Raw genomic sequence first — 12,374 nt, forward strand, 5'->3', positions numbered from 1 at the left:
CACAATGAATTTCAAGTTAAATCCTGTATCAGACATTGATTACGAAAGATACATTTTCAGTGAAGAACGCCAAAATGTTGGTGATACCATTGATGAATTTGTTTAGTCTGTACACTCAAACACTAAGTTCAACGAATTTCACGATGCTTGTCAGATTCCTTCATACACGAATGCTGAGAAAAACTCAGTCTGGAGCGAGTGTTGATTGCTGTAGAGCTGAAGTGCATGCTGAAAGGCAAGCTGCTGACATGGAGGCCTGAGGGGCTCAGAGTGAATCAGTCATGAGTATCAAAAGTAAGCCAAAGATTGAAGTATACAAAGTGATGTCTACACGTTAAAAAAAAGCTGTGTTTTAGATTTGGATTTCCACACAAAGGCAAATGTCCCTCCATTGAACAGCTATGTAAAGGCTGTGGAAAAGAGAGCCATTTTGTGACGGTGTGTAAAGCGAAGGAAATAGTGAGTGTGTCACAGTGCAAAGACACAATGGCTGTCAGAACATTACCAAAGCAATTTTTGACACACACTCATAAGGCCAAGCAACAACATTAATTGAAGCAAATTGACACTGGACGAAGTAGATTGTCATTTAAATCATCATCAAACAGTTCTTCTGCCTCAATATCAAGTAAAAATGAGGAAGATGGTTGTGTCATGTCGATGTTTACCTCAGAGAAACGTGCACATGTCGGACTGACTGCATATGAGGAAAAATGTCAAACAAAAGTCGACATGCCAAAGCACCAAAGTCATACAAACATTGTTCGAAGACTACATTCAAAAGAAAAGATTACTGGATACCTTTAATCGACAGTGGTACATCGATAAAAATAATGCCTGTAGAGAAATACAATGAATTAACGCCATTGCCTTGGCTCATGCCATCATAAACCAAAGTGTACATACACATGGGATACATCGACACCCATAAAAAGTCAAGGTTCCTTTGTAGCGACAAGAAAACACAAGAAAACTAAGATGCAAGCACCCATCCATGTGTTTAAAGCTACAGCTTCAAGTGCCTGTCTGCTCAGCTTCAGCTCAGCTGATGACATGGGAATGATTTCCGTGAACTACAACATGAATACTCTCCATGAAATAGTAATTTGGTTCTCTTTGTTATTTCATGGTTTGGGAAAGCTTAAGACTATGAAAATAAAGTTGCATATAAATGAAGATGTACGTCCTGTTGCTCAGAGACATAGACAACTCGCTTTTTAAAAAAAACTCATTGATCATGCTCAGCAAACAACACGTCAGTTACATAATTTTGAATCAAATCCACAAGTCAAGCAGTTAACCACTTTAAGGTTTTACAAGAGACAACTAACGGAAGCTTCATTAACGGATTCCTTTATCCCCCACTACCCTCACCCTCCCTCTATAGGCCCCGAAAGGATCTCCAGAACTCCCAAACTTACTCCGATTTCTTTGGGCACCCTCTACTTAAGTAAATTGTGTGCTCTGCTTGCTAGCACCAGTCCAGGTCAGAGATGGAGTCCGACACCCTTGTGGGGGCAACTGCCCCCCCAGTATTTGGAGATATAATTGTTTTGAAATCACTGTGGCCAGTGTAAGCCATAATTTCATGTATTTGGGCCAGGCCTCTTTAAGCGATATAATCAACAGGGACCATTTTGGGTCAATTGGGACCTCCACTCTCACTAATTTTGCCATGATTCTCCCTATATCTTGCCAATATACTTGTATCAAAGGACAATCCCACAACAAGTGGAAGAAGGACCCTGCCTGCCCACATCCTCTCCGACACTGACCATTTTTAATGTGTCCTATACGATATAGTGTAGTCCGGGGGTAGTATACTGTTATGATGTATGTTTATAAAAGTTATATTTTACTCACCTTATTTCTCCTGTGTCCTGTGTTTGATTCCATCTTACCTCATATTGGAATTATCATACCACAATGTTCTGTAGAATGTAAGGCTCACAACACACAACACTCGACCTTTGACAGTTGTTGCTGGATCGTTGAGGGTGTTGGATGCCAGGTTACTCTCTTCAATAAATCCTTCATTCATCTTCAGGATTTGTACTTGTTTTTCATCTTAACATATACCCTATGTAGGATCTTTAGTTGGATCAGTCAGAATTTGGCATGAATTGCTACCTCTTATGGTCCTTGTATGGCTTTAGTCTATTCTTCTTCGTCCAACTGTCCTAGGTCATTTTCCCAGAAAACTCTCAGTGCTCCTAAGGGGTCAGGAGAGTTGTTGAGGATTTTCTTATATATACTTGAAATGGCTCTTTCTTTCATAAGGTCTGTCAGTAGTCTGTCCTCTAGCGGGGACGCTCTCACCATGGCCGTCCCTTCACGAATAAGATTCCTAAGGGCATGCCCCAGTTGGAGATATTTCAGCCATTCCCCTTGACCCAACTCATATTCCTGTTGCAAAATTGTAAACGTGATGTATGCCTGTTCTCACAAAACATCCCCAATCTGTCCAGGCCCAGTAACTTCCATTTACCGAAGTTGCGTAGTGTGCTCACTTTTCGAAGCAGTTTGCTGTCCCAGAGTGGGGCCAGCTCTGTCAACTTCCCCTCCCATCCCAGGTATATAGTTGCTGCGTGCCACGCCCTTACTACCGTTTGTGTATATGCCTGGAGGTCTTTAGTCCCTCCCTTGTCATATTTGGGTGGGGGTACCCTCTGGGGCCCATGGCCATTCCATAGGCTGGTTCCACTCTATCGCTGAACACCCAATCATTTACGCACACCAGCTGTGATGCCCAGTAGTACACTTTAATGTCTGGCACCGCTAAACCCCTTTCGTAGACTCTCTTTTGTAACTTCAGCAAGGCTATTAGGGGTGAATCCGCTTCAGAGCAGGGCTCTCAACTCAGCTTCGATTTGTTGATAGAATGAGTCTGGGAGTGTTTTCTATTGTATAAAGTAATCAGGGGAGCGTTATTATCTTAAATAGGGCCATGCGGCCCATTAGCGTAAGTTTAAGTGTCCTCCAGAGTTTAGCATCATCGCTGAACCTATTTAGCTGTTCTTCTGCGCTTTTGTGGTAACATTCTGGAGGGTTTCTAGTTATATATAGATATATGTATATCCCTCAGTATTTGAAACCTTTAGTCTCGATTGGCACCTTGCATCGCGATGTAAGTTCCAGGGCATCTTCTTCCATGGGAAATAGTAAGGATATTTCCCAGTAAATTCGATATCCTGAATAATCCCCATGGATACGGAAAATCTGAAGTATTCTGTCTATGGACTGCTTTGGCCTTCTGACGTAGAGCAGAACATCATCTGCATAGAGGGATATTCGTTTGTCCCATTCCCATCCCTACTGGGAGACCCCCAATGAGGGGGTCTTGCTTAACCATGCTGCTAAGGGTTCCAGGGCTAGGACAGAAAAGGAGAGGGGACAGTGGGCAGCCCTGCCTGGTCCCCTTCTGGAGAGCAAATACCCATTAGACTGCAGTATTGACTCACCCTTGAAAGGGGTTGGCGGTACAAAAGCCTTACCCACCCAATAAAGTTGGGTCTGAAGCCCAGATGGTCCAAGACAGCAAAGAGGTAATTCCATTCTACACTGTCAAAGGCCATTCTAGCATTTAGGTATAAAAGGGCTGTCAGGTCTGATGCATTAGTGGATACTGTATGTAGGACCACAAACAATTGACGTAGGTTAAGCCTCGTGCTTCTGTGGGGCATAAACCCCGACAGGTCTGGATGGATGAGCGAGGAGATAACTGTGGCTAGGCGTATGGAAAGGGCTTTGGCCTCGTAATTTAATAAAGAAATTGGTCGACATGACCCATATTTTTCAGGGGATTTGCCCTCCTTGGGGGGGGTCACTAAGATTACTGCCACTCTTTGGTTGGTTGGAAGGACAAACAAAAAATGGCGAGGTCCCCTAACTAATCCAATACGGGACTAGGGGTAAGTAAGTGAAAAAATTAAACAGTCCCAGGAGTACACAAATTACAAAGAGCAATAACTTACTCTAGTACAAATGAAATATATAAAAAACAATAATACCAATGCCATGCTTGTTAAATAAACCACTGTGAGCAAAACTATTTTATATAAAAACAGAATGTGAACGAAGGTAAAAAAATATATTTGTTTCTTATGTCAAGGTATATTTGTTCATTTTATTCAAAGGCAATACATAGACAATCAATATTGGCTTCACATATAATTGGTACCGTGAAAAAACATGATTAAAATCTCATATTAAATTACATCACAAAAAAATGTATCACAACAATTAAAAACAAATTGCATAGTACAGGTTACGATGTTTGAGAAAGTAGTTGTTGACGCAGCGTTTCGGTATATTTTTTAAAATTCTTACACCTTCTTCAGGACAATTTCTCAGCCGTAGGCTTTAAGCAAGATGAGCTTATTGGATAGACTACAAAGATTTTTTTTTAAACATGAACCCTTGGTTTGGGTATGCAGTTTTGATGCTGCTACTCGCATCCAATTGCTTCTCGGAGTATGGTTATGTTTCCCTTCACATCATCCAGAGGGGCCACCGATATTCATAATTAATTTCCGGTTAAAATCAAATGAACAGGGGAATAAACATATATGTGTTTATTATTAATTGTACCGCCGCAGCTTTATCTGCTGATGTGCTTATTTTGTCGGCAAATCTCCCTTTCATTCAGACTTAAAAGCTTGAGATTGGTTAAATTCAATCTCTAGTTGGAAGAACGGCCTCCCTGCTCCCTCCTCTTTAGCCTCTGTATACATTGTAAGTAGGTGTTCTGCTATTTTGTCAAGCATACATTTGAATAGTTCGACCGGTAGACCATTCGGTCCTACCGACCTTCCTCGATTGTAATGAGTGTGTCGCAGTCTTAAGTTCCTCAGCCGACAAGTCGTCTTCTAAAATATACCTGTCTGCAGTGGATAGTGTTGGCATTTGTAAGTCTCGAAGGTACTCTTTACAGTCTCCCTCCGTCTTTGCAGAAGAGTAGAGCAACTCACAGTATGTAGCAAATGAATCAGCTATTTTCTTTTATGTCTCATGTTTGCAGCCTACTTCGTCCACAATTCCAGGGACCAATTTATATTGTTCTTTTTTTATCTAGCCATGCCAGGAGTTTGTTCACCTGGTCTCCTACTTCGTATAGTCTATGTGGTGTGGCACGTGCCAAAGTTCTGCCACTGTCTTCCATCAAGTCCCTCAACTCTTTCTGTCGCAGCCTCAGTCTATGTCTCACATCTGAGTCATTCGTCCCTCTTTCCACGACTCAGTTTTCTAACATAGACACCGTAGTCTCTAAAGCAAGGCACTGTCGTTTTTCCCCTTTTTAAAATCGCCCCTATAAGGGCCTGCGCCTGGCCCCTAATCACTACTTTGAACGCTTGCCAAAGTGTCACTTTTGATTACATTGAACGCACATTACCTTCAAAGAAATACTCTGCCCTTTCCTAATGGCCGCTTTAAATTTGTCATCTTTAAGATACCAGAGGTCAATTTTCGGGATAGGGTGTAGTCTCTCGGGGGGCCCTCAAGGATTACCTCTACCGGGGAATGATCCGACACTCCTCGTGTTATGTGTGTTGCCTTACGAAAGTCCCCATTTTAACTTGTTCGTGCACAGAGCAACACAGCATGTTACAATCATAATTGCCAGTCATAAAACATATATCCTCAGAATATAGATCAGGGACAATGCAATACAGTATCATTTCGTAGAAACAGCAACTATCCGATGCCATACATTGTACATCCCCCTAAATAATAGGATCTAAAAGAACAGCATCAAACACCTATACAAATAACCAAAGAATTCCCTCCCACCCCCCAGGGTCAACCAGATACATCCCACCAGTTACCTATATATCCTCAAAATCAGTATGGAACCAGTGCGATATCTCAATTTCACCATGTGCCCCCTAAGCCACCTGAGCGATGTACCCACCCTGTTGTCACGCTCAGATTGCACCCCCGGGGTCCCCTCAGTATTCCATGAGGGGGAGGCTTTAACCTCCTCCCGAATCGGGACCTCCCGAATCATTGCCTGCCATGCACTCACGTCATCTTCTAACTTGTCATCTCTTCGGACTCGTCGCATACGAACTACCTCCGCCGTTGCCCACTCAACCAGGTCCCTGGCCCAGTTCTTTAGTGTAGGTGGCTGCGCACTCATCCAATGAATCGCCACCCGCCTTTTTGCCAACACTAAGCCCAGATGCAAAAATTGTCTTGAAAGTTTCTTGCCCTTGGGCCTAGAGATAAGTCCCAGTAGTACCTGCCTACTTGAGCGTTGAAGTGACTACCCCATTACTTGTTTCAAATGATCCAATACCGCCACCCAAAAGGGGGTCACCATAGGGCAATCCCATACCATGTGAAGAAACCTGGCATCAACATATCCACAACCTGGGGCACTCAGAAGACCTATCAGAGTATATTTTGTGTAGTGTATATGGGGTCAGATATGTCTGGTAAACAATATTATATTGAAGTAGTTTGAACCGCACATTGGAGCTAATTTGTCTGACCTCTATATGCACCTTTTCCACTCATTCTCTGTCAGAGGCGTTTCAAGTAGTTCATCCCACTTGCCCTGTATAGGCAACGGAGCTACCGCAAAGTCATCTCTCAACGCCCTATAAATATTAGTTTCCAACCATCGTGACCAGAGTCCGAAGGGTATTAGATATGGCCAGCCACACCTCACGCGCTATCGCCGAAATCTTAGCGTATTGGAGGTATTGTCCGCAACCTAAATTAAACGCTGACTCAGCCTCCGCTCTAGTGAGAAATCGATGATTCAGGTACAAGTCCCCCATCTTATCACAGCCTCCCGGTGTCCATCGAGTGATGGACATATGCTGACTGACATTCCTGAACGGTGTAACCGCCCATAGCGGGGCCTCCGGAGCATACGGGGCTCTTTTCACCACGTTGCAGACCGTGTATTCCCATATAACAGCCACCTGTCTAATATTATACGGAAGGTGCACTGGGACCTTCGATCCCAACATAAGGAGTTCCGGTAGGGGGGGTCTCTCCATGGGTCCCCCTCAACAGCCGTTTCTCCCAATTGTCGCCATCATCCAGCCATTGTACCGCATGCTGTAATTGTGTCGCAATAAAATAATATGCGAATCTGGGGACCTCTAACCGTCCCTGCTCTCAGGTTCTCTGCCAGGTAGGGAACTTCACTCGTTTACATCCCTATAGCAGGTCCACCAGTAAGCGATCCAATTATTTGAAGTACACCCATGGGACACGATAAAGTGAGCTTTGCAAAACATACAGACAACGTGGAAGAACCACCATTTTGATCAATGAAATCCGCCCCATCAGTGACAACGGGAGATCTCTCCAGAACCTAATGGAATTTTTAATCCCCTCTATGCACCACCCCACATTCAGGTTGTGGTACACATCATGGGTATATGCCAACCAGACCCCGAGGTATCGGACCGATTCAGTAACCCAACCCATTCCTACTTCCGTCAGATCGTCTAGACTCACCCCTCTCATGTTACCCATGGGGAAAAATTTGGATTTCCCCTGGTTAAGAAAGTCTGGAAAGCAAACCAAATCAAGCAAGTTCCCGAAGAAGCTCCGGGACCACCACTTCAGGTTGAGTGAGGTAGACCATTGTGTCGTCTGCATACATTGACACAACATGAGTTGTATCGCCCACCTGGACCCCCCAGCACTCCATTCGTCTGCGAAGGACAGCTGCCAGCGGCTCCATCACTAACACAAAAAGGAGTGGCGACAGGGGACAACCCTGCCGCGTACCGTGCTGGAGCACGATCTTATCAGACACCTGGTTATGGAGTCGAACCCGGGCGGTCGGACCAGAATAGAGCAGCCTCATCCACCTCATATACGAGTCTCCAAGTTTCAGCCGAGCCAGAACCCACCACACATAGTCCCATTCAACCGTGTCAAAGGCCTACGGATACCTAGGAGACAAAGCGCCCAGGCCGAGCCCTCAAGTACTGGTGCATGCCATACATGCGCCAAACAGCGCAGATTATGTGTTGTATTGCGGGTTGGGGTGAACCCTGACTGGTCGGGATGTACCAGCTGGGTCATATGTGGCAAGAGCCAGGGCGCCAACACTCCACTCCAAACCTTCATATCAATATTGAGGAGAGATAGGGCGGTAGGAGGAGCCTACGTAAGGATACAGTCAATTGTGGAATAGCTACCGTGAGCCATCGAGATATGTCTGTAATGTCTGATGAAGGGGTGCTAATGTCTCCATATGTCACTCAGGCCCATGGTTCGGAGGAACTCACTCAGTGGGCCCAGCCTTCACCCCGCTGTCGCTCCCCTCAGGTTATCCAACGCCGCTGAGACAATATCATTCATGTCTGCCAGATTGTTAATCGACCCTCCGGGAGGTCTAATAGCAATGGACCCAATTAATCTAACGTGGTAGCCTGGAGGGGCTATACACCCAACAGAGATTCAAGATTCTACCTTCCCACTAGCCACTTATCGCCACTTATCTCCCCAATGGGTCTGACCATAGCTTGTTTCGAATGAATGGGAGTGGCGCTCTGCACAGTATTCAGCCTCACCTGGACCTGGATGTGTAGCCTGCATGGGCTAATATATCTATTCAATGATTTAAATTGGTTGCCAAGAAGATGGGTTTTCTGGAGCAGGACAACATCAGGCAAGTGTTTTTAATGAATTGTAGCACCATTGTTAGTTTTAACCCAATATTAAGGCCATTGACATTCCAGGACCATATTTTATTGAACCTCGTGGGATCTCAGGGGTCGCAACGGATGAGAAAGTCTTCCTCCCCTCCCTCTAGGTGGTTTCTACTTTGGATTCCTTTTTGACTTGGGAATTGTTGTAATGTCTCTGCACCCACCCCTGAGGAACAATCTGAGCTATAGAAACACTACAATTGTTAATCCAGTTTCCCCAACTAATGCCCCCTCCCTGTTACCCTGATAAAGAAGCTGTACATACCACCCCAACTCATCAACCTGCAGAGCATGTGTCGCTCAGATATTAAACTATATCAAAACACAATAAGGGGGTGACTCAGCCACAATTGCGTACAACTGATGTTGTGTTGTATTTTTAACCCCTTTGTAGTACCTAGTGGGATTGAATCTCTCACCCTCAAGATATGCTTAGCTCCCTCGCCTTCGGTGAGAGTTGCTTCCAGTTTGAAAGTCATGTCTCCATCTCCAGCACTGGTTCATCTCAGGTCGGGTCCCCTGAGAATTCAGGTTGCGGAGTCACTTGGGGTGTCCAGTCCAGTCTCGTCCACTCCTCCCCAGCTGCTTCCTGCTGGCTTGACCATTCACTATTCTTTTGGCCTCGGTTTAGGTCACTTCGACCACGCTTTATTCAACCACCTCTGTTACGGCCTGCAGTATGTCACCCCTCCAACCACTCCCACACATCGTCCGGGGAGATAAAGTGCTAGGTCTTGCCCTCTGTCATAATTCTGAGTTTCGCTGGGAAGAGCATTGTGTATTTAACTCCTCTCTCGCGGAGTTCCCGCTTCATGGCATTGAAGCTGCTGCACTGTCGTAATTCTAATGTGAAGTCAGGAAAGAACACAATTGGAGTATTTTCGAAATTGACCTCCCCTATCGCTCTGGCTGCTTGTTGGATAGCATCACGGTCACCATAGTTAAAGATCTTTGCAATAATTGTCCTGGGGGGGCTCTGGTTTGGGCAGGGGGCTGGGGCCCGGTGCGCCGTCTCGATGGAGAACTTAAGACAGTCTGTTGGGTCGCAGTGTATTCACTATGAAATCTTCCAAGAAGAGCCTGAAGCTAGGGCCCTCCGCCCTCTTCAGGACCCCCACCGCTCTGTTATTTTTTCTGGCTCTGCCCTCCTGATCCTCGAGCTTGGCCGCCATTGGCGTGGTTCGCTGGGTTAGTGTCTGCACCTGTGCTTCCAGGCGCTTTGTTGTTGATGAAAGTTGGGTGATCTGCGTTTCGGCTGCCGTGACTTTCTCCCTTAATTTTGATAAGTCAGGTTCACCTCAATAGTTACTGTGCCTATTTTCGGTTCTAGGGAGCCTTTCAGGTCTCTTATGACTGTCATAATGGCACTTAGGGATGGCTCCGCTGCCCCCTCACTCCCTTCCACTTGTGGGGTTTCAGGACCGCGTAATTGTCCATTTTATTTGCCTGGAGAACACTCTGCCCTTTGGGTTTCACCATTGCACTAAGGGAGTTGTTTGTTTCTTCCTCTCTTTATAGGTTACTGCGTCATGTGGGCTAGCACACTGGCTATCAAGGGAGTGTAGTCATTTTAGGAGAAGGGCAAGGGCACCCCCATCACACCTACCATCTGGTCCTCACAGGGGTTCTCGGTCTCCAAACTCCCATCAGACCGGCGTTGCGGCTGCCCGCTGAGGCTCTGCTTCCCTCACCGTTCCACCTGCGGGGTCACGTAATCTATGGTTACACCCTGGGCTGGGGAACTCGCCCTGCTCCTCGGTGGGCCTTAGGGTGTTAGATGCACCCTGTTGGGCAATCAGGCTGCCTCGTGATTATCTCCGGGTCACTTCAGGCTTCCCTCACTCGCCCACGCCCCGGGGGGGTGGGTGATTAGGGGAGGCCACCGCCCGACTCCTGTCCACCAAGGCGCAGGCTCCCTAATGTTACCGCTGCGGCCAGGCCCTCCCGCTCATCCGTACTGGGCCTCCAGCTAGCTTCGCTCACCTCTCATAGGTGCAGCGATCTCTGCATTTTCTGCACCATCTTTGGTGGTGTATGCTCCTCTCCAACCACCTAACGCCGGCCTTGTGTAGTGGGCCACGGTCCTGACTGTGCTGCGCCTGCAGAGGCCCAAGGAGTGCATAGCTTAGGCCCTGACAAGTCCCGCAGTGGGAGATCCCCAAACAGAAGCCGGGCTGCCATTGGTGCCTCCACTCCCAAGCAGGCACTTCAGACACCGCCCACTCTGTTCGGAATCCACTCCAGCAATCGAGTCTTTCTGTCCTGCACTCTCCTGCTGGACCGTCTGGGTGTTTTCACATGCTTCCCCCTTGGGAATGGGGCAGCTTCTGTGTTCTCCGGCCCTTTCTCCGGTGAGTTTGGCCTCCCCTCTCCCGCCAGCCACAAGTTACGTGCTGTCCAGGCCTCACTTCCAATTTTCCCCGCGGGTGGCCAGGGTCCCCCCCAGTGCTGCCCTCATGGGATCTATGGTGGGTACGGCTTGGCTGGATGATTTTCTGGGCCCGTGGGAGCCCTGATCCGTCAACAAGACTCTGACGTTTCGGTCGGCGCACTCGTCCCGTCACTCCGTCTTCTACTCCGGCCGGTCGCTGTTACCGTCCGATCTCTGGGTCCCTCAATGCCTTTGGTGTTTAATGCTTTCCTTTCAACATTAAATGGCTGAGATTTGCTTCTGATTCATGTACAGATGGCAGGGTTATGCTCAGTTGACTACGGAGCTCAGCTATGGTGCGGCCATTTTCGCCCACGGCTAAGCCACACCCTGACAAACCGCTTTTTATTTACATGATGCTGTAGAAAAAGAACTTGAAACGTTACTTAAGCATGACATAGTTGAGCGTTCAACTGGTCCGACGCCATGGGTTTCTGATCAAGCTTTACTCACTATCTTTGGCAATCCAAAAGCCAAGATGCCTCCTCGCATTGAGAGGGGGTGGACTTTGATTACCAGAGTACAATTGTGCATTGGCCAGGGAAAGACCTAAACCCTGCTGACTACTTTTCCAGAAAACCTACACAAGGGCAGGGTACTCCATCTAAGACGGCTGAAGCTTACATTAATTTCTTTACAAAATCTAACACGACAGCTGCTATATTAGCCCAGATCACTGCCACGAGTCATGATAGTTACATGCTGAAGTTGAAAGATATCATTACACAACAGTCATGGTACCAACACACTCGACCTCCAGGATTTCTTAGAGCATCTAAACATAAAGCATCAGAAGAGCACACCTTTGTGGCTGCAGGCCAATGGACTAGTTGAGGGTTTTAGGAATATGCTAAAGAAAGTATTATAGCTTGCAACACTTGAGGCTCATTTTAAAAACTGTATTGAATTCCACCCCAAGAGCCTATCGTGCAACACCTTACTCGAACTCTGGCGAAAGACTTTGATGTTCGGGAGAGCAATGACACCCAAGTTACCTCAATGGACCAACAAAAGAGAAGAAAATGAGAACACATCTCGTAGAAAGGACTTTATTAACAAGCAGAAAATTAAAGCCTATCCGGACAAGATGTGACATGCAAAGAACATTGAGTTTAAGAGAGTGGATTTAGTGATTACCCGACAAATGAAGAAATCTGATGCTCCTTACAATGCTTACCATTTCCACAGAGTCCACCAAGGGACACATGGTGACTGTCCAGCATCCTGGAAAGTCTATCACCAGTGACACTTGTCACTTTCGG

Source organism: Lissotriton helveticus, chromosome 3_1 (genome assembly GCF_964261635.1).
Source record: "Lissotriton helveticus chromosome 3_1, aLisHel1.1, whole genome shotgun sequence".
In the NCBI taxonomy this organism is placed as follows: Eukaryota; Metazoa; Chordata; class Amphibia; order Caudata; family Salamandridae; genus Lissotriton; species Lissotriton helveticus.